We start from the raw sequence: 19,081 nt of genomic DNA, 5'->3' as shown, positions 1-19,081 counted from the left end.
TTAACTCAGGCCCCGTCCACTCACTTCCCCACTGTGTAAACACGCCCTGTGGCCGTTTTAAGTTGGGAGATTAAGTCTCCTTGAATCCTGAGGGTCCCTAGGGTCCAACTAGACCACTAGGTATCTCCAGTAAGCGCCACAGAGCTGCGTTGCAGAGAGATGTAAAAAGGGGCACGGCCTAGACCACCTCTCTGAAACGCAGCGCAGTAGCACTTACTGGAAGCACCTGGTGGGCTAGTTTGCCCCCAGGGTCCCTCAGGATTGAAGGGGAATTATTTCCCCAACTTAAAACGCGCCACAGGGCTTGTTTGCACGCGTTAACTCAGGCCCCGTCCCCTCCCTTCACCACTATGTAAACACGCCCTGTGGCCGTTTTTAGTTGGGAGATTAAGTTCATTTGAATCCTGAGGGTCCCTAGGGTCCAACTAGCCCACTAGGTACCTCCAGTAAGCGCCACAGAGCTGCGTTGCAGAGAGGTGTAAAAAGTGGCATGGCCTGGACCACATCTCTGCAACGCAGAGCAGTGGCGCTTACTGGAAGCACCTGGTGGGCTAGTTGGCCCCCAGGGTCCCTCAGGATAGAAAGGGAATTATTTCCCCAACTTAAAACGTGCCACAGGGCGTGTTTGCACATGTCACCTCAGGCCCCGTCCCCTCCCTTCACCACTGTGTAAACGCGCCCTGTGGCCGTTCTAAGTTGAGAGATTAAGTCCCCTTGAATCCTAAGGGTCCCTAGGGTCAAACTAGCCCACTAGGTACCTCCAGTAAGCGCCACAGAGCTGCGTTGCATAGAGGTGTAAAAAGGGGCGTGGCCTCAGAACACCTGTCTGCAACGCAGCTCCCTGGCGCATACTGGAGATACCTGTTGGGCTAGTTGGCCCTCAGGGACCCTCAGTATTGAAGGGGAATTAATTCCCCAACTTACAACTGGCCAGGGGGCGCATTTGCAGAGTGCTGCAAGGAGGGCTGTGTGGCCCCCCTTCTTTCTCTAATTTACTGGCCCTGGGGACCCCATCCCCCAGGGCCTGCACCCTAATTTTTTTTGTTGAAAAAAATTAAATTTGGCCCACCCAAGGCCTTAATCGGCCCCGGGGACCTCAACCCCCGAGTCATGGCCTTTTTTTTTTTTATTCTTAGGATGGGGCTGCGTTGCCCCCCTCCTCAGGCCACTTATGGCCCCGGGGACCCCATCCCCCGGGGCCGGCCTTTGTTTTTTATTATTTAAAAAAATATATATATTTATAGAAACACCTAGGAAATGCTGGACAAACCGTATGTACCTATCACCATGACAATTTGTGTGATATTCATTAAAAGGCGACTATGCATAGAATTAATCCACATGGAATGTATTTACACCGCTAGTGAAGCTCTGACGTGTCTGACGCCCTACCGTGCCTAATCCCGGCACCCCCGCCGGTGGGTACTCTCCAAGTAGACACCCTTGTCGTTTATTTATACAAACATGGGTAGCTATTGACGAGCACATTTAATATACACGCACACCAAGCCATTCAAAGGGGATTCGACAAAAATTCGACCAAACTATGCAAGAAACCCCCCTCACGGTTAATAAAACACACATCCACCGCCGAATGTGTAATACTTTTTATTTTACTCTTTGGAAAGGAAACAAACCTTACTTGAGAGTCACAGCGTGCTCCTGGCTGAGCCCAATCCTGTGTTACACGCACCAGTGCCCGCCGAGTGCCTCACACCTCTGTGTTGTATTCCACCAGCTAGTGCGAATGCTATGACACTCTCTAGCCCATGTGCACTGTAACACCACCCCGTGAATATGTCATGCCACACTTGCCTTCGCACAGGTTATATTGCCCCATCTAACGTGCCTTCCTCGATGCCTATGTTATAACGCACAGCGCTATGCCATACATATTACAATCTGGGATCCATATCTTTGTCACAGTGCATATGCAATGTTACACTCCCCAGCACATATTTTATTTTACAACTTTAGAGACTAGTTAGGTTACACAACACTGCCCTGTGCATATTACACTCCAAGGCGCATATCGCATAGCACGCGCTAGTGCCTGTGCTATCTCGTGCTCTCCAATGTATCTGTCATTGCGCACAATGTATTGCATATTATATTTCACGCCCCGGTTCATCTTATATCACACTTTTTGGTGCATAGTTTATACCATATACTATATCTAGTTTTCATTTTCAATCGTGCTCTCAGGACTATGTTCTATATAACACTGCGTCCACCTACCCTTTTCACGGGCATTACATTTTGCGATGGGGGGTGGAGGGTCAGGGGGTGTTTCTGCCAAGTGAGCCCCCCGGAGTCACAGTCACAAACGTCCTCTTCTTCCTGAATAAAGTGAGATTATGCTGCATACTTTTTCATATTTTAAGTAGTTCGCACAGACACACATTTTAAAAACAATAAAGTTCCTAATACCCACCTTCTCTGAACAGTTAGCTTGCTGCCCCATCCACCTCCTCCCTATCCTCTGTTGTCTGAATCCATGGACTAGCCTCCTTCCTCCTGCCATGCATGGTCTGATGTGCTGCCACTGCCCTCCATTTAGCATGATGTACCAGTCCACTCCTCCTGCCCTCCATTGCCCAATTCTATGGCCCATCATTGACCTCGTGCTTAGCCTCTGTGCTTAGCTTGCTGCCCCTATTCTCCTTCCCCCTGCCCTCCGATGTCTTTGTGCATGCCCCTGCTCCAACCTTTTTGACCACCATGTTCCATGGACCTGCCACTCCTATCTACTCTGAGTGTTCTGTTGAGCTGCCACTCCCCTCCCACCTGCCTAGCATTGTCAGATGACTGTAACCTATCCCTGTCACCTCCACCCTGCCTGTCCACATGCCATGCCCGTATCCCCTTCCTCCTGTCCTCCATGGTCCATTTTACTGCCACACCCTTCTGCCCTCCCTGGTCTGTTGTGCTGCAACTGCTCCTCCTGCCTGCCCCGCGTGGTCTGTTGTGAGGCCCCTTCCCCTGACCTCCCTTGTCTGTGCCCAGGTCCTGACCCTCCCTTCTATCCTCCATGGTCCTTTGTGCATGCCCCTGCACCCTCCTTCTTGCCCATCATAGCCATTGTGCTGCCACTAACCCTCCCACTTGCCATGCATGGTCTTCTGTGCTGCCATGGCCCCTCCCACCTTCCCTGTGTGGTCAGCTAGCTGCCCCTGACCCCCTCCCACCTTCCCTCCATGGTGTGTGTGTATGCCACCATAGTCTCATTGTTGCTCTCCATGGTGTGTCTTGTTTCTAGTGCCCATCCTGCCTGACCTCCATGGTCATCTTGCTGCTCCTGCCCTGCCCCCTTGCCCCCAGCCCTCTGTTTCCATGTGCAGACCCCTTTTCCCTCTCTCCTGGCTTGTCTGTTCCATTGTAATGCCACTAATCCGTCCCTCCTGCCATTTATGGTCTGTTATGCTGCAGCTTTCTCTCTCTCCTGTCTGTCCATTATGGTCAGCTAGCTACCATTGCCTCTTTCCCCCTGTTCTCTGTTGTCCATGTGCATGGTCCTGTCCCCTTCCTATTGCTTTCTATGGATTGTTGTGCTGCACTCCCGTCCCGCATGTGCTGTGTCGTGTATTGTGCTGCTGCAAACCCTGATGCCTGCCCTGTAGGGTCAGTTTGGTGCACCTCTCCATGTCCCTCCTGTCCTCAGTTATCCGAGTCCATGTCCCTACCCCAATTCCTCCTGCCTACCATGATCCAATGTACCATACTTGCGAACATTTTGAACTTGGTAAGAGGGAGATTTTGAAAAAAAACTGGGGTATTGTTTTTCCCCTTTGGGTTACATTGAAAAAGAGGAGATTGTAGACAGGAGACAGATCAAATAAAGCCCATTTGAGCTTAAAAACATTGGACGTTTCCTGGCTGAAACGGGTCTGTTGGCATGTATGTTTGTACTACCACTGCTTCTTCCTTCTGCCCACAATGGTCTATTATATTGCCACAGCCTCTCTTGCCAGTTCTGTATTGTTGGTTTGTTGCCCCTGCCCCCGTTTCCACTGCCCTCCATAGTTTGTTGTGCTGCCACTGCCCTTCCTGCCTGCGCAGTGTGGTCAAATTGTTGCCTCTGCACTCTCCTACCTGCCTTCAATTTTCAGAGTCCGTGCCCCTGGGCTCTGCCTCTCAACAGTACCCCAATGAACAACTAGATTGCCAACTTTCTATATTTATTACAAAAGTGTGGAACGCCTGACGTCATCTTGATTTCATCAAAACTGTAATACCTAGAGTATTTCCTTTAGAAATTACATATATGAGAGGGTCTTATTTGCATCAAAATTATGGTTAGTGCTCTAAAAAACTAAAATGAGGACATATTTTCTGAGTTCTCAAATAGCGACAAAGAACTTTTAAATTATTTGTAATCCTTATGTTTTTTGTATCCAGTTGACCACTTGATTAAATGTTGCACCTATGGGAGAGGATGTGGTGTTACTTCCAGAGCTGCAGACTTTGCAACTGGGGAACCAGGTTGGAGTTTCTGCTTCAGCTCAACATTCTGTGATTCTGGTCAAATCACTTAATCTCCCCATGTCTACAACCAAAATGAATTTGATCTTGTATGATGTAACCAATGCTCATGTAAAGCACTCCAATACCTGACAAGTCTGCAAATACACAAAAGATAAGTGTTTTGCACACTTCTGTCATTGGGCTACATGTGGGCTACATCTGGGTGATATCTGTGCTGCATTTGGGCTCTTTTGTCTCTGGTGGCCATCTTGGGAGATTTATTTGTTATGAAGTTTCCTAATTTCCTCATTTACTGCAGTCTCCTCAGTAGGAAATGCTTTCAGTTTTTTTATTTTGGTTCCATCAAGAAGGCATTCAGATGTGTCACACATTTACCATAAATTCTGAATGTTTAGCACTCTAGTTGCTCATTAGATCACTGTAGTAAAGCTACTGCTCACCAGGGAAGTCTGCTGCTGGTAATGAAAGTGCATGTTTCAGTCTGCATGTCAGAATTTTTTAATGAAATAGAAAAGGATTTGAGAAGTCACTCAAAATGTGCCCTATTTTTTCTGTCTGCAGCACTAATCATACTTTCTATGGCAAAATGAACCCCCTCATTTTGTTCCTTTTTAAATTAAGTGTTTTAAGAGTTACCACTTTATTCCAATCAAGATGGCTTCAGGTGTGCAATACGTTTGTCATAAGTAGGACTGTTAGCGCTCTAGTTGTTCTTTAGAACACTCTGGGAAGCTGCAGTAGAACACAAAGGAATCAACTGACAGTTTCTGCCCTTGTTGGATGTACATGTTTTACTGAGAATGTCAGACTTCATTCTCACATGACTGAGAAAGATAATGTGAATTTACAGAAAATATGCTCTCTGTTTAGCTTATAGATCACCTTCAAAACCTCTGTGGGAAAAGCATGAGAAAATAGTTTTCTCTCAAACATGATTCATGATATCACAGCAGAAGGCTTTTTCACATGGTAAAATCACCTTAGAACACACCACAATTCCTAAAATGAGTATGGTACCATCAACAAATGATTTATAATGTAAATAAAGTCTTAAAACCTTCTATTAACTGCAATGCTTTTTAATGAGGTGCTATCATGTATATTGGTCCCAAGATGGCTGCCAACACTTCTTGGATGAAGTGCTGACAGCCAATCAGATATCACGATGAGATGTGTGGTTAGGCTCCGCCCAGATATATATGTGATTTTACTTTTGATTTTCTCAGGAACTACAGAATGGATTTACACCATTTAAGCAAAAGGCACGAGTCTGAACTGAGGACTACCTCTTTGCCAAATTTGGTGTAATTCCGTTCAGCACTTCGGGCTGTAGCTGTGTCAACAGGTCCTATGGGAAAATGCATGGGGAAAACGTGTTTTGGGACCCCCCTTTCTTCTCGGCCCCCGCTTGACGAACCACCGTGAAATTTTCAGGATAGGAGCGGACCAGAGCTGGCCAAAAGTTTGGAAAATTTCGCGAAGATTCATCAATCGACACCAACGTTATTGCAAATAGAATGTTGCGGATTTCCTATGGAAAATAGGTCCTAACTATAACTACCTACTGGCGACTGCTAGTAGGTAATATATATAAATATATATATATAAATATATATATATGTGTGTGTGTGTATATATGTATACATCTTCAAGTTCGAAGAGGTGGTGTTAAAAATAATACAATCATACCTCCCTCTGTGCACTTACCTATGGATATTTTGCCCCGATATGTGGATGTGGATATACAACTATCAGGAGAGAGTACCATCCTATACTGATAGATTCAATACACCTATATTATAAATCTCTACGCTTTATTCTCACAAATTGTGTTGTGTATACTGAAGAGAAACAGGTTTAGCATTGATAGGATATCTTGGCCTTGAACACGTGTGTAATGCAAGAGAAACAACCTGACATTTACCAGGTACCAAATATCATCCTGGATGACTTTGTTAAGAACCTAAAGTGAACCAAAAGCATGTTATTCAAACAGTAGGGCACAGCGAAGTGGTTTGTTTAGAATGACTTTTTCAAGTGATCCATGATGTTTTTAAAGCAAACGTTCATTGCCTTCAATGAGAACCTGCTAACTCACTTCTAAATGCTTGAAGGAACAACATAAACTCACAAAACTATAATTATGAACATGATAGGCGTCCAACATAGTGCTTTATGGATTAGCAGGCAATAATTACTGAAGCCTAAAAGGAACTGCACTGTAGAAGTGCCATAAACAGTTAATAAAAATAACATTATTTCAGTTAAATAAACAATGTAAAACAATATTTACCTCGCTCCTGGATTGCTTGTCCTCATCCATTGTTTCTGAAACATTTTATTTTTACTCAATCAGCTCTGGTTGCCACTTAACATCAGCTTTCTTTCTTTCTGGGTGCATACCTTCTGACTCTCTTTCAAGCAACATGGAGAGTTTACATCCTGGTTAAACGTTTTAAAGATTCTAGGTTACCTAATTCTTTTGTGCTGGGAAAATTAGCCTCTGTAAGTTAGAGCTTACTTCCTCTTCATCGATTTCATTTGAGGGTATTTGATGCCTGTAATGCAAAGACTTTCAAGTAAATTATTCCTTGGAACCAATCTTAGAAGTTAAAAGCAGCCTCTGGTATGTACATGCCCAAAATGGTGCGAGCGCGGAAATCTTATAAAAATGTCCGTAAATAAGGTTGTTTAAAACTTACTCAACAAAAATGGAAGTTCTGCGCCGTCCTAAGTTAATGAACCTTTACCACTGTGTTAGAATGGAGCATTTTTCATAACAATAACATCATATTTTGCATTTGATGTTCAGCCAATAAAGAGAGGTTTGGTGAAGTTTTGAAAGTTTTGTTTCTCATTAAGAGATTAATTTATATTTTTGTTTCCTTTTCAGGTTAACAGATCAGATCAATTACAGAAATAATAAAAAATATTGGTTAGACATAGAAAATACCAGCGTGTTACATTCAGAATATAGGCCCTATTCTAATGTAAAGGAGCTATCTTATTCCAACAAGTACCCATAAAGAGTTCAGGCTGGAAAAGAACACATAGAATTTTACAACAAAGTTAGATAAATAAGAAAATCATCAAACTTCCCATAAAGCGAGGTTCTGAAGACTCAGCCGAGTACTCCTGACAGTTGCCAAATCAAATGTCTAAATGAGTGAGCGGGTGAGAAAAATCACAGCAGTAGCTATGATCTGCATAAAGATAGAGATTCTCTTCAATCTGTGTAAGAAGAAATTAAAGAAAATCATAGTCAGCAATAGCATACAGTAATTCGAGATAGCACAACAAAGTGGAAAGGGGCATAGCAGGGTAGGAGTGTATAGAATGCCTTGACTCTCTAGCTAGAAACACGAACTATATAAAAGGACACTAAACATGGTGCAAAAACAGGTGACTATGTCATCAGCATCCAATGCAGCAAGATCTTCTGATGGTCTGTCGACTTTATCCTTGAATCTAATGGTAAACGTACATGTTGACGTGATGTTATTCAGAGGTGGCTACATCGCATTACAAAAAGTTATTTCTATGAAGGCTCTCATGGGAACCTTTTGCAAACCTACTCTATTAGCTGTATGGTGTCCCATTGTTTAACAATGAGCTGCTCTATGGAATGAAACATTTGAATTCAGGTATGTCCTGGTTAGATCACAAAATGTAAGCCGCATTAACTATTTTCTTTTCACAAATACACTTGGTAATTATGAATATTGGGCGGAGAAAACAATCTAAATGCAATGAAGTCATAAGGTGTGAGAAGAAAAGAAATACATTTTGCATTAAACAACACATTTCACAAAAAGGTCAGTCTCTATAATTCACTTATATCGTTAAATCACTATTTGTGAAAGGCATTTACTTTTCTTAAAGGGATAGAGAAGAATAAAAGAATAGTGCAGCCTAGCATTTGGAGAATGATAGCAATGAAAGCTTTCTGCAAATTTAGGCATCATATCCATTTTTACACATTTAATAAAAGGACATTTCCTGATGTCTACTTTATTATGCATTTCTATGTTAACGTTGTTAACACGTTTCTATATTATTGCGGTAAATTTCACATAAAAAAATTCTGCTTCCTCAATTCCCCATCTGATGATTTGTAAAATCATCACTTATCTGCGTTTCTGAGTCCATTTCAGAGTGCACCTTCATCGTCAGTTGAATCTGGTCTTTTTCTTTTTAAGCCTCGACATTTCAATGAGTATATGTAGTCATCATTAATAATACCCCTCAAACCCAAATCCTTTTCAAACCATTTCTTTTCCAATTTTTCCCTTCTCTTGCAAAGCATGTATTTACAGCCCAATAATAATGTGTGAAGAAGTATAAGACAAAGCCCATCTACTATTATTGGCATTAATATAGCTTTAAAAAACCCTTTCTAGCCATCAAATACCAGTTGCCAATTGTGGTAATACCCTTTCCTAAATTCTCAACCAAACTTAGTGTTTCTAAATCACTTAATTCACGTTCCAAATTTGAAATAAGTTTTGCAAAGCTTTCTCTGCTCACCTCGGCTATATATGTGCAGCAGTGAGTTGACTTAAGCATTCGGCAGACTCTGCCCTTTTGGGCAAGTAAAATGTCTAATGCAAGTCGGTCTTGTAATACCATTGACCATATAGCTATCAGTTCTGTGTTTATTATAAGCCAAGTTCCGGATATGCTAGTTGCCATTTTGCTGACAACTGTTGACAGCTTTCTAGTCTTGGAATGAAGGCTCCAAAAGTGTCTCCTCCTAATCCTGCTCCTGTTTCTGTACTACGTTTCTTCCTATGTGCAAGTGATAATGTTAGTGCATTCATACTTTTTACATGATACATGTTGGGGATTAAAATACCTAAGTAGCAAGTCCCTTCCCAGTTAGCTGGTAATAAAAAGTTAGCATTCTCTCCGCAAATGTAATAAACCCCTGGAATCCATTCTCGTTTCCCTGCAATATTTGCCAAGGTCCACCTTTCAATTCGAAAGTGTGTTAACAGCTACTAATCCCTACATGTCTAGTTCTTTTAGGGGTCCATCTTTTAAACACACAAATGTTCTCTTTATGTTGGCTGTTAACTGTCAGTTTAGGGTAGACCATCTTCTTTCTAAATTCATTTTCCTCTTTCCTCCATGCTAAAACATCACTCTTTTTATCAACAGTACGTGTCATGTTAGTGTATTTTTATTCTAAAGCTAATTTGAAAGCTTTTCTACAAGTAACATTAAACATATTAAATTGTCTTGATGCGCCTTTACAATTTCTATGTGTCTATGTGGGAAGAAATAGTACCAGGCTGTATCCATTGCCTTTGCTTGGTAGTGTAAATTCATGCTTTCAATTAATGGTTCACAGGAAAGTATTAGGTCATGATTAGAATAAATAAACTCAAAATGTCCTATCCTATAAACTAGCGATAATAGGATACTTCAAGAAATATCATAAGATAAAAGCATATGATAGTAGGTGACCTCTTCTAACAGTGATGTAGGTAAGTGTGCGCAAACATAGCAGTCTTTTGTTTTTATGGAGTTAGTGTATTCTTGTATTAACCTAGAATAGACATTAGTAGAATATTCATTTTTCTTGTAGCTTACAAAAGTGTAATTGAAGAAATCTTCTTCACTGTTGTAAATATGCAAATTAGCAATGTTCTTTGCTTTAAGCTCTGATCATTATTACTGTTATTATGATCATTGAACCCATGATGTATATATTATTTCTAGAGCAACACAATCTTTAAGTCAGTTCAAAGCACTTAGTTCAATGGGTTGTGATGAGATTAGTTAATAGCTTTTTTGGTGAGGCTTTTTTCTTTTTTTTTCTTCGATTAAGCGCCTAACCAGACAATCCCTAGCTCTACTCCCTGTTCTTCTAAAATATTCTCCCTATTCTTCTGTAACTTTCAACTCAGACCTAGATTAGTCTTCTATAAAACAACAAACTAAAATAACAAATCTTTAATAGACACAGTTCAGGTTTCTTTCTTCTTCTGTTCAGTCTCAGATGTTTATCAATTATTTTCCCACTTGCTTTATTTTGTTTTTCACTTCAGGAAGGTTCAAATAGTGCAGGATTCCCATTGCACAAATCTTCCAATGTGAAATTCAAAGCAGTGCTCACAAAGTATGAGCATTCAGGTGCTGAATACCCGTGACATGGAACTCATGCTCTTTTTGATCTTCTTAGGTTTCACTAATTTGGGTTCAGGCAACTTTCATCACTAGATGAAAGTGATCATATTGCTATCATAACTTCATATATTGCTTCTGGTATTCAAGCTATTGAAGCACATCTAGGAATTTTGTTTTCGTAGCTTTGTGGCCATTCAGCTTGTCAAATGATTCTCCTCACTTCAGTGCTAATTCCTTTGCCTAGATCTTCATCTCTCAAAGCCACATTTCAAAGCACTTCCTTTTGGTGACTCGATCTCTGTTTCTCTTTCATTAGAGATCTTCACACCACTCTGTGTTACTTCTGGTACTTCCACTTGATTTTATGTCCATTGGTCTTCACATCACTTGTCCTCTCGTTGCTGGACTGGCATTGGTGCTGCTGTTCTAGGTGGTCTCGCAATTGGTGGTGCAACCACCAATGCTCTTCGCTCACAGTCAAAGACTAAAGGAACCTCTTCTGGATTGCTCAATCTTTTGGTGTGCAAGACATGAATCCAGTTCAGGATTCCAGCACACGTAGCAACCGTGTCTGTAGTAAGAATTACCTGGAAGGGACATTTCCATCTGGGCTCAAGGCAAGTCTTCCGAATGTGCTTCTTGGTCATGACTTAATCTCCAGGATTGAGGTCATGGCACTGTTCTTGATGAGGATCTTGTGTGGCAGCTGAAACCTGATGAGAGACAGAACGGACTACGTCAGCCAGTCTTTTACAGTAATCCAAGATAATATCATCACTAATATTTAAGAGCACATTTGCAGGAATGGAAGGTAATCTAATTCCCCTGCCCAATCAATATCTTGTGGAGAGATAACCCCATCTTCCTGTCAGGTATACTCCGAATACTGATAAGAACCAATGGTAAGGCATCTGGCCATTTCAGAGAGGTGGATGCAGTGGCGGCCCCTCCGCTTAGGCGCAGGAGCGTTGCCCCACTGCTTAAAAAAGGAAAATTAAAATTCAAATAACGTATTGTTATTATCATTTTATTTTCCTATTACATGCAGTCAGTGGCCTTGTTCAATGTGGGGTGGGGCAGGGCCGGTCAGAGGAGGGGAGGAGCAGTTTGCACTCCCTAAGTGCGCATGAACTGTTTGACCAGCTTGGGCCGACCAAGCAGTTCATGAGCACTTTGCATGTTCCCCACCAGGCTGCATTACACAGTCTGGTGAGAAACATGCACAGGCTCCCTGTTCCTGTCCGAGTGCTGAACCACAGGGCTCAGACCAATCACAACACTGCATTTCAGCCTTGCTATTGGCTCAGGAGAGCCTGTATGCTGCGTGCTTCCTGCTGCCGGCTGGACAGGAGAAATGAAGAAGGAAGAGGAGGCAGGGGAGGTGGCTGCCGGCCGTTTCAAGGTACCTATTTTTTTTCTTAATTAAAGCCCCGCCCTACCACCCCCGTCCAGTAGCAGATGCAACTGGGTAGAAACACATACTTTGAACAATCGCGGCTTGATGGTACCATTCATCTGTTCAATGATACCAAAGGCTTCTTGTCTGTAACTGTAATGTAATCTTTGTTCAATCTGTAAGGCTGTGCAGATCATCTTTATAATTTCATTGTTGGAGTGAGTTCCTCTATCTGACTCAAAAGAAATCAGCATGCTGAACCTGGTTAACAATTCCAACAACAACAACTTTGCTACAGTGAACTGTTGCTTCTTCTAGATGGGTAGGCTTCCACCAATCTTGAGAAGATGCACACAGTCACCAGGATATATCTCAGCCTCTTCTGGACAGGTATTTAGATAAAATTAATCTGCATCCTGTTGAATGGGCCACTTGGTCTTCCTAGGTGTGTTAGTGACGTGTTTGTTTTCCTACGTTTAGCTGTTGACAAGTTATGCACTGATGGCAAACCTCTTGTGCCAGCTTTCTGAATCTGGGGTTATACCAATTTTGTCTGAAGAGTCTCATCATTGCATGTCTCCCTAAATGTGTATATCCATGGTGATATTGAGTCACTGGAAACAATAAACTATCCAGTAATACCGGTCTCCCCTCTGCTGACATCCAGATATAATTAGCATTTTTCTCGCAGCCTGCTTTTACCCAAATATTTTGTTCTACTTCTGAAACATTTTCCTGTACCCTTTTCAGCTAATCCCTTGTATGAGTGACTGTCATCAGCATGGCAAAAGAACTCTCTTCTTCAGAGTCACATGTGACAAATCCATTAAATGAATAGACTAACAGGACGCTGTACCTGCCTACTGAATCAACGTATTAGTTGCCCATGGCAATGTATCAGATTCCTCCTTGATGTGCCAAGCACTTCTTCACAGCAATTTCTCCTGGCAACTGCAGAGCATCCAGCAGGTTCTTGACGTGCATTCCATTTGTTATGGGGGTTCCTGAGGATGTAAAAAAATCTTGCTGTGACTGCAATTGTCCAAATTAATGGACTACACCAAACCCGTATTGGCTGTCTGTGAATTGGTGACTCTCATTTTTGCAGTAAAACTGCAGGCTCTAGCAAGAGCAATCGATTCAGAAACTTGGGCAGAAAAACCATTGAAAGCCATGAAGCTTCGACCACATCATTTATAGTGCAGATGGCAAATCCTGCTCTAAGTGTGTCATCATTAACCCTCAAGCATGAGCCATCTACGAATAGCACATGATCAGGCTCACTAAGGGGTTCATCTTTAGAGTCAGGGCAGGGTTTGGTGCCCAATTCTGTGACATCTAAACAGTCATGTTTACTTTCATTACAATTCTCATCATCATTTACAGGCAATAACTTTGAAGGGTTCAACACTGTGAAAAATTTTAAGACAACATTTTCTGAGGATAGAATGGTCTGCTCATAACGCTTTAACCTATTATGGGCCATGTATTGAGTTTTTGTTCTGATAAACAACAGCTCCCCTGAGTTAGGGACCAGGACAATTAATGGGTATACGATCACTATATTCTCGCTCTTTTCCAGACTTGTACTTACTGAGGCCATCGCTTTAAGGAAACCAGGAAATCTTGCTGCTACCGGGTCAAAGGTGGTAGAAAAGTAAGCAGCAGGCTTCAAGATCTTTCATGTGTTTGAGTCAAAACCAAGAGAGCACACCCATCTCTTTCACTGCAAATAGTGTGAATTCTGTTGTACAATATGGCATTTCTAGCGAAGGCGTGCAAAACAATGTTTACTTCAACTCTAGGAATGATTTTGCACATTCATTATCCCATGGAATCGGACCAGACACATCTCTGTTTGTCAGACTCGGTAGAGGCTTTGCCACCAAGGAAACATTTGTATGCATTGTTTATAGTAGCCAACCATTCCCAAAACATCCTGATTTCTCTCTGAGTTCGTTGTGGGTTCATCTGCAAAATCGCTTCTACTATTTCTGGTGACACTTTCCTAGCTCCTTTCAGAATAATGTGTCCCAGATATTGAACGTCTTTTTTACAGTATTGCAGTTTTCCTGGAGACACTTTGCATCTGTTCTAAGCCAGGTGGTTCAGCAGGGCAATGGTATAATGTTTACATGCTTTCTGCATTTCCGATGACACAAGCAAATAATCAATATATTGGGTAAGTGTGAATTTGTGTGGCATTATCAGGGTCTCTAAGTTTCTTTCTAAAATCTGGTTAAAGATAGATGGAATCTCTGTATACCCTTGTGGGACACAAAACCATGTTAACCTTTCTGCTGGAAAACAAAAGAAAAGAAAATTCGATTTTCTTCAAGCAATGGCACCCAGAAGAAAGCCTGACATAAGTCATTTACAGTAAACCTTCTGCAGTACATGGAATTTGAAACAGTATTGTGGCTGGATTTGATACCACAGGACAACAGGGCGCTGCAATTTCATTTTTTTCTTAGGTGTTGAACTATCCTATATTTACTTTGGGTTTCTGTAAACCCATAATTAGTGACTTGGATGGACTACTTATCAGTTCTTTCAGGATTCCTTTTTGTAGCATATCATCTAACACTGGTTGTATTCCTGCAATTATCTCTGGGGTTAAATGGCACTGAGGTGTTTTGGGATATGTAATATTTGGTTTCACCGTAATTCGGACTGGCTCTGCACCTTAATTAGTCTGATGTCCTTCCCTATGAAAACCCAAACTTTGACATTCATTGTTTCTTTCAGATATTCTGGTAACTCATAAATAGTTAACAAAGAGAATATTCCTGCCTCAGTTTGCCGTCTGATCAATTTAAGATCCACATCCTCATCATGTGTTTGGAAAGCTACACCATCCGTTGTGTAGTAAATAGTGCAATTTAATTTGCACAACAAATCTCTCCCTAACAAATGTGAAGAGCTTGAATCACAAACAACAAATTGGTGCTTCTATTCAAAGGATCCTGTCTTGACCCATTCTGAGACTGTAATTTGAATTTGTTTATTTGTTACTCTAACAACTTGGATAGTTTTCCCTGAGAGAGGCAGGTGTGGGACATCCGCTATTCTAACAGTGGGCCTGGTAGCACCAGCATCAATGAGAAATGACATGGGGTGGCCATAAACCTCTGCATCTACATATGGGCCACTTTGGAGTAACTTTAAGACTGCACCAAGTACTCAATGTTCTTCCTCTCTCAGGCACCAATATTGAGACTTCTCTGAACCTGAACCATCAGTTTCGAATAACAGGAATTGTTGCAAGGTATTCTGGTTTGGGTTCTGAAATTGTGACATGGCTTTCTGAAATTGATTTGTCTTCTTTTTGGCACCTGTTTTATAATAAATCTGAGATTTTCCATCTATGCAGGTGCAATTGGCATCATTGGGATTTGCCCCTAACCTTGCATTTGCATTCTCTGTGCTGGCACATTCTGCATTTCCATACCTTGCAGCATTTGCCCCTTTCTGCCAACATTTTCAGGATTATATCAACATTCCCTGTTCCAATATCCAATTCTAGGACAGATATGACAAGCTGTAATCTTTTTCATAGCAGCATATCTGATCCAAATCCCGTAACCACAGGAATACCTCTACCTCTGACGTGTGACATGGGAATTCCTCCTTGACTTCCTTGAACCTGATTGTGGCATCACAACTCCCTGCATGTTTCCTTGGTGCGCTATAAGAGAAGGGTTCTGAAAACCTTTCTGAGCCAGCTTGGTCTGACCCAACTTAAATTTCTCTTTTATCTTCTTCTGCTTCTTGTCTAATTCATCGCTATGATATTTAGCATATCTCATGATTTCGTTGTGACTTATTTTGCCAACAGATCACACTTTGGGTTATATGCGAACAGATCTCTGGCTTCAGTCAGAATACAAACTGGGATAAAAAATCCCTATATCCATTTCCTCAGGCTATTTATGCCCACTGTGCTGTTTGGAAAACTGCAACAAACTCTCATAATACTCATGTACTCTTGACTCCTGAGCAGTTCTTTTAATTTTGAGCCTATCCATATCTTTCAGTGGCACTCTGCTCTTCACAAAAGTAATAACTGCTTCATAGTTCTCCATTACGACACAAAACAGTGTCTTTGATTCAGCCACTCTTGCTGGTTCCTCTCTAGGCCACTACACCACAATTTTACATTCAGCCTATCAGTCTGCAGGCACCACAATGTAAAAAATGTATTCAAATTAGTTCACAGTACCTATGAAATCTTTATGAACCTTTCTGCTTGTCCACACCACTGCACCGGCTTGTCTCTCAATTTGGGAAAATTGTTTGTGAATATCTCCATATCACCACGACTTCAAGGAATATTTACATATATTCCTCCTGCTATTTCTCTAAGTGGATAAACTGTTGCTTCTCCCTCACTTCCTTTGTCTTGCTTCCTTGGCCTAACTGCTTCTTTCTTTTTCTTCTCATGTTTCTTAGCCCATTTGATTTCTAATTTTTCATTCTCACCCCACCTGCGAATGCACTTGACCAATTCTATGATATGCAATTGCAGTCTTGTAATCCTCATATTTTCAAATACTAGATCATCCAATTAGACCCTATAGCTTCTGTGTAGTCACATTTTTGTAAGGTCTTTTTCATATTTCTGAGCGAGTTTAGTCAATTTGTCATGAGTTAAAGCAGCTCTTCTCGTAACTTCATTGCACATGTACATTAACTTTTTCCTTTGATACAGTTCTATGTGTTTGAATGCTAAACACCTCCTTATTATTTCTTCCAATTTAACTTTCAATTGAGAGATATTTAAGGGCTATTCTTTTTCACTCTCTGGACTCTCAGGTGTTCCCAAATTCTCCCCTGTACTTGGACCTGTTGTTTCATCAAATCAAGCTGGTATCTATCCTTCCTGAGTGACAACTATTCCTTCTGATGAGTTTGGGGCTGTAAGTACTAGCATCCTTCCATCTATAAGTGCTTGCAGTATTAATGGTGGCTCCAGGCAACTATTTGTGAGTTCTGGGAAGTTGGAACAAATCCGGAAGTGGATACCCCTCTGGTAACAAATTGAGTCTCAGGTCTCATTTACATAAGCAGAGGAGAACTGGCTACCACCCGAGTTACAGATGCTAACAGGTACTGGAGCTACACTGATCACTGCAGCTGTGGAAGCCTCCGGTGGAACAGTGACTTGTGGTTGAGGTACTACTGGGGAGGCAATTTTTAATATCTGCAGGGGTGATTCAATTTGACATGTGCTTTGCTGTACTGAAGCAGTTGGCAATATTGAACTGGCACTAGCGCCTGATCAACTCTGCTCTGCTATGGTCACATGTGGTGGGGTCTTGAGGTCAACATTTGTTCTAATATTTCATCTCCTGAATCAGTATCTGACTCTTCCCCTTCCTTCGTAATGTAATCTTTACCTTTTGCCCTTTTAACAGTCCCTGAAGTAAGGACTGGATGTAATCTAGTTCCTTCTAAAATAGCTTTTCTCCATCTACACTGTTCTTCATCCCATTGGGCATTTGTGTAGCCCTTCACTGCCCTATTAGTCCTCCTCTGGTATTTTTACTTCTTCTTTTCCCTGGCAACTCTCTCCCATGCATTAAATGCTTCATACTGAAGAGGTCTAGGTGGTGGCTAAATTTCATATAATTTTCCATCCAAATGATCAAGAACCCTGATGTTAAATTTCCAATATCTAGGAAAACTCAAAGCACCCTCCTTCTCAGTAATCCTACTCCATTGGCGAAGCCAAGCACATGTATTCAATCAATTTTTGGTAGTCATGATGTATGCAGGCGTGCCCTGAGGAGGTGCCTGTTCACCTTTGCGTCCTCGAATAGTAACGTCCCATCACTCTAGATTTGCAAACTCTTTAAAACATTTCATGATGACAATTTTATTCTGAAACAACATAATCTAACTAAATGTTATGATTCTGTTCAGTATACGGTAATATTTCTGCTAAACCAATTAAATTCCATTTGTTATTTTCACAGTCCTTTGATAACAAATCAAAATCAAGTTTCACCTTTAGCGATCCAATCCCAGCATGACACTTCTAGGTCATCAACCTATCACAGTGTAAATGCACACCAACTGACCAATCCCAGTGCAAATTACTGTGACATACAACCTCACTCCGCACAGCTGCTCACACTCCTTACAATTTTCTTCATACCTACACAATTAATTTTTATCAACTCTTAAAACACTTTGTTTGCTCTGCTAAAGAAATTAAACTTCCCATTCATTCATGAATCTTTTCAGCATTCGCCAGTGAAAGCACAACCAGCGTGAGATCACCCAAATCAATGCAGTTTCACCCATTTGCGCATTTAGGTTCAACTAACACTGATCATTAACCAATTAATCAACCTCAACAATTTAATAACCCTATGTTACCAGTGTAGGTGATGGTACCTCACACCATACCTCAAAAACTCTGCAAACAAGTTCTCAGTTTTGATTTCATTCCGTGAACTTTTGACTACAACTAGTCTGAAATCTTCAAACATCTCTTCAACCACCTTTCAACTATTTTTCCTCACCCACTCATTCTTAGTCAACATTCATTCAAACCAAGGAAATAACAAAATCTCAGCCACAACACGTTTGCCCTATTAATACTCACACCTTCAAATCGCAACCGCCTTCGCATACCGCTTTGCTAGATATTTAAGTTCTGGACAAAAGATCCAGGAATTATATAATTATTTCTGGGTATTATTTTATAGCTCCATTCAGGGTGAATAACCACGCCTCTGCTACCAGATTTGTGAGCACAGAAATATTATAAAGATTTCTGTAAATAACGTCACTTCAAACTGTGCTTTCCTAAGTCGAGGAACCTTTGCCACATTGTTGGAATTGAGCATTTTTCAAAACAGCAACATTATCGTTTGCATTTGATGTACAGCGAATAAAGAGAGGTTTGGTGACATTTTAAAAGTTTATTTTCTCATTAAGACATTAGTTGATATTTTTGTTTTTTTTATTCACGTTAATCAGATCAGATCAAGGTAGTCGCAATGTGTGTTCTTTGTCGTGAGACGTGTGCTGTTGGCTGCAGCACATGCCGCAATACAA

Source organism: Triturus cristatus, chromosome 12 (genome assembly GCF_964204655.1).
Source record: "Triturus cristatus chromosome 12, aTriCri1.1, whole genome shotgun sequence".
NCBI classification, from domain to species: Eukaryota; Metazoa; Chordata; class Amphibia; order Caudata; family Salamandridae; genus Triturus; species Triturus cristatus.
Note: the sequence above shows the minus strand (reverse complement) of the source record.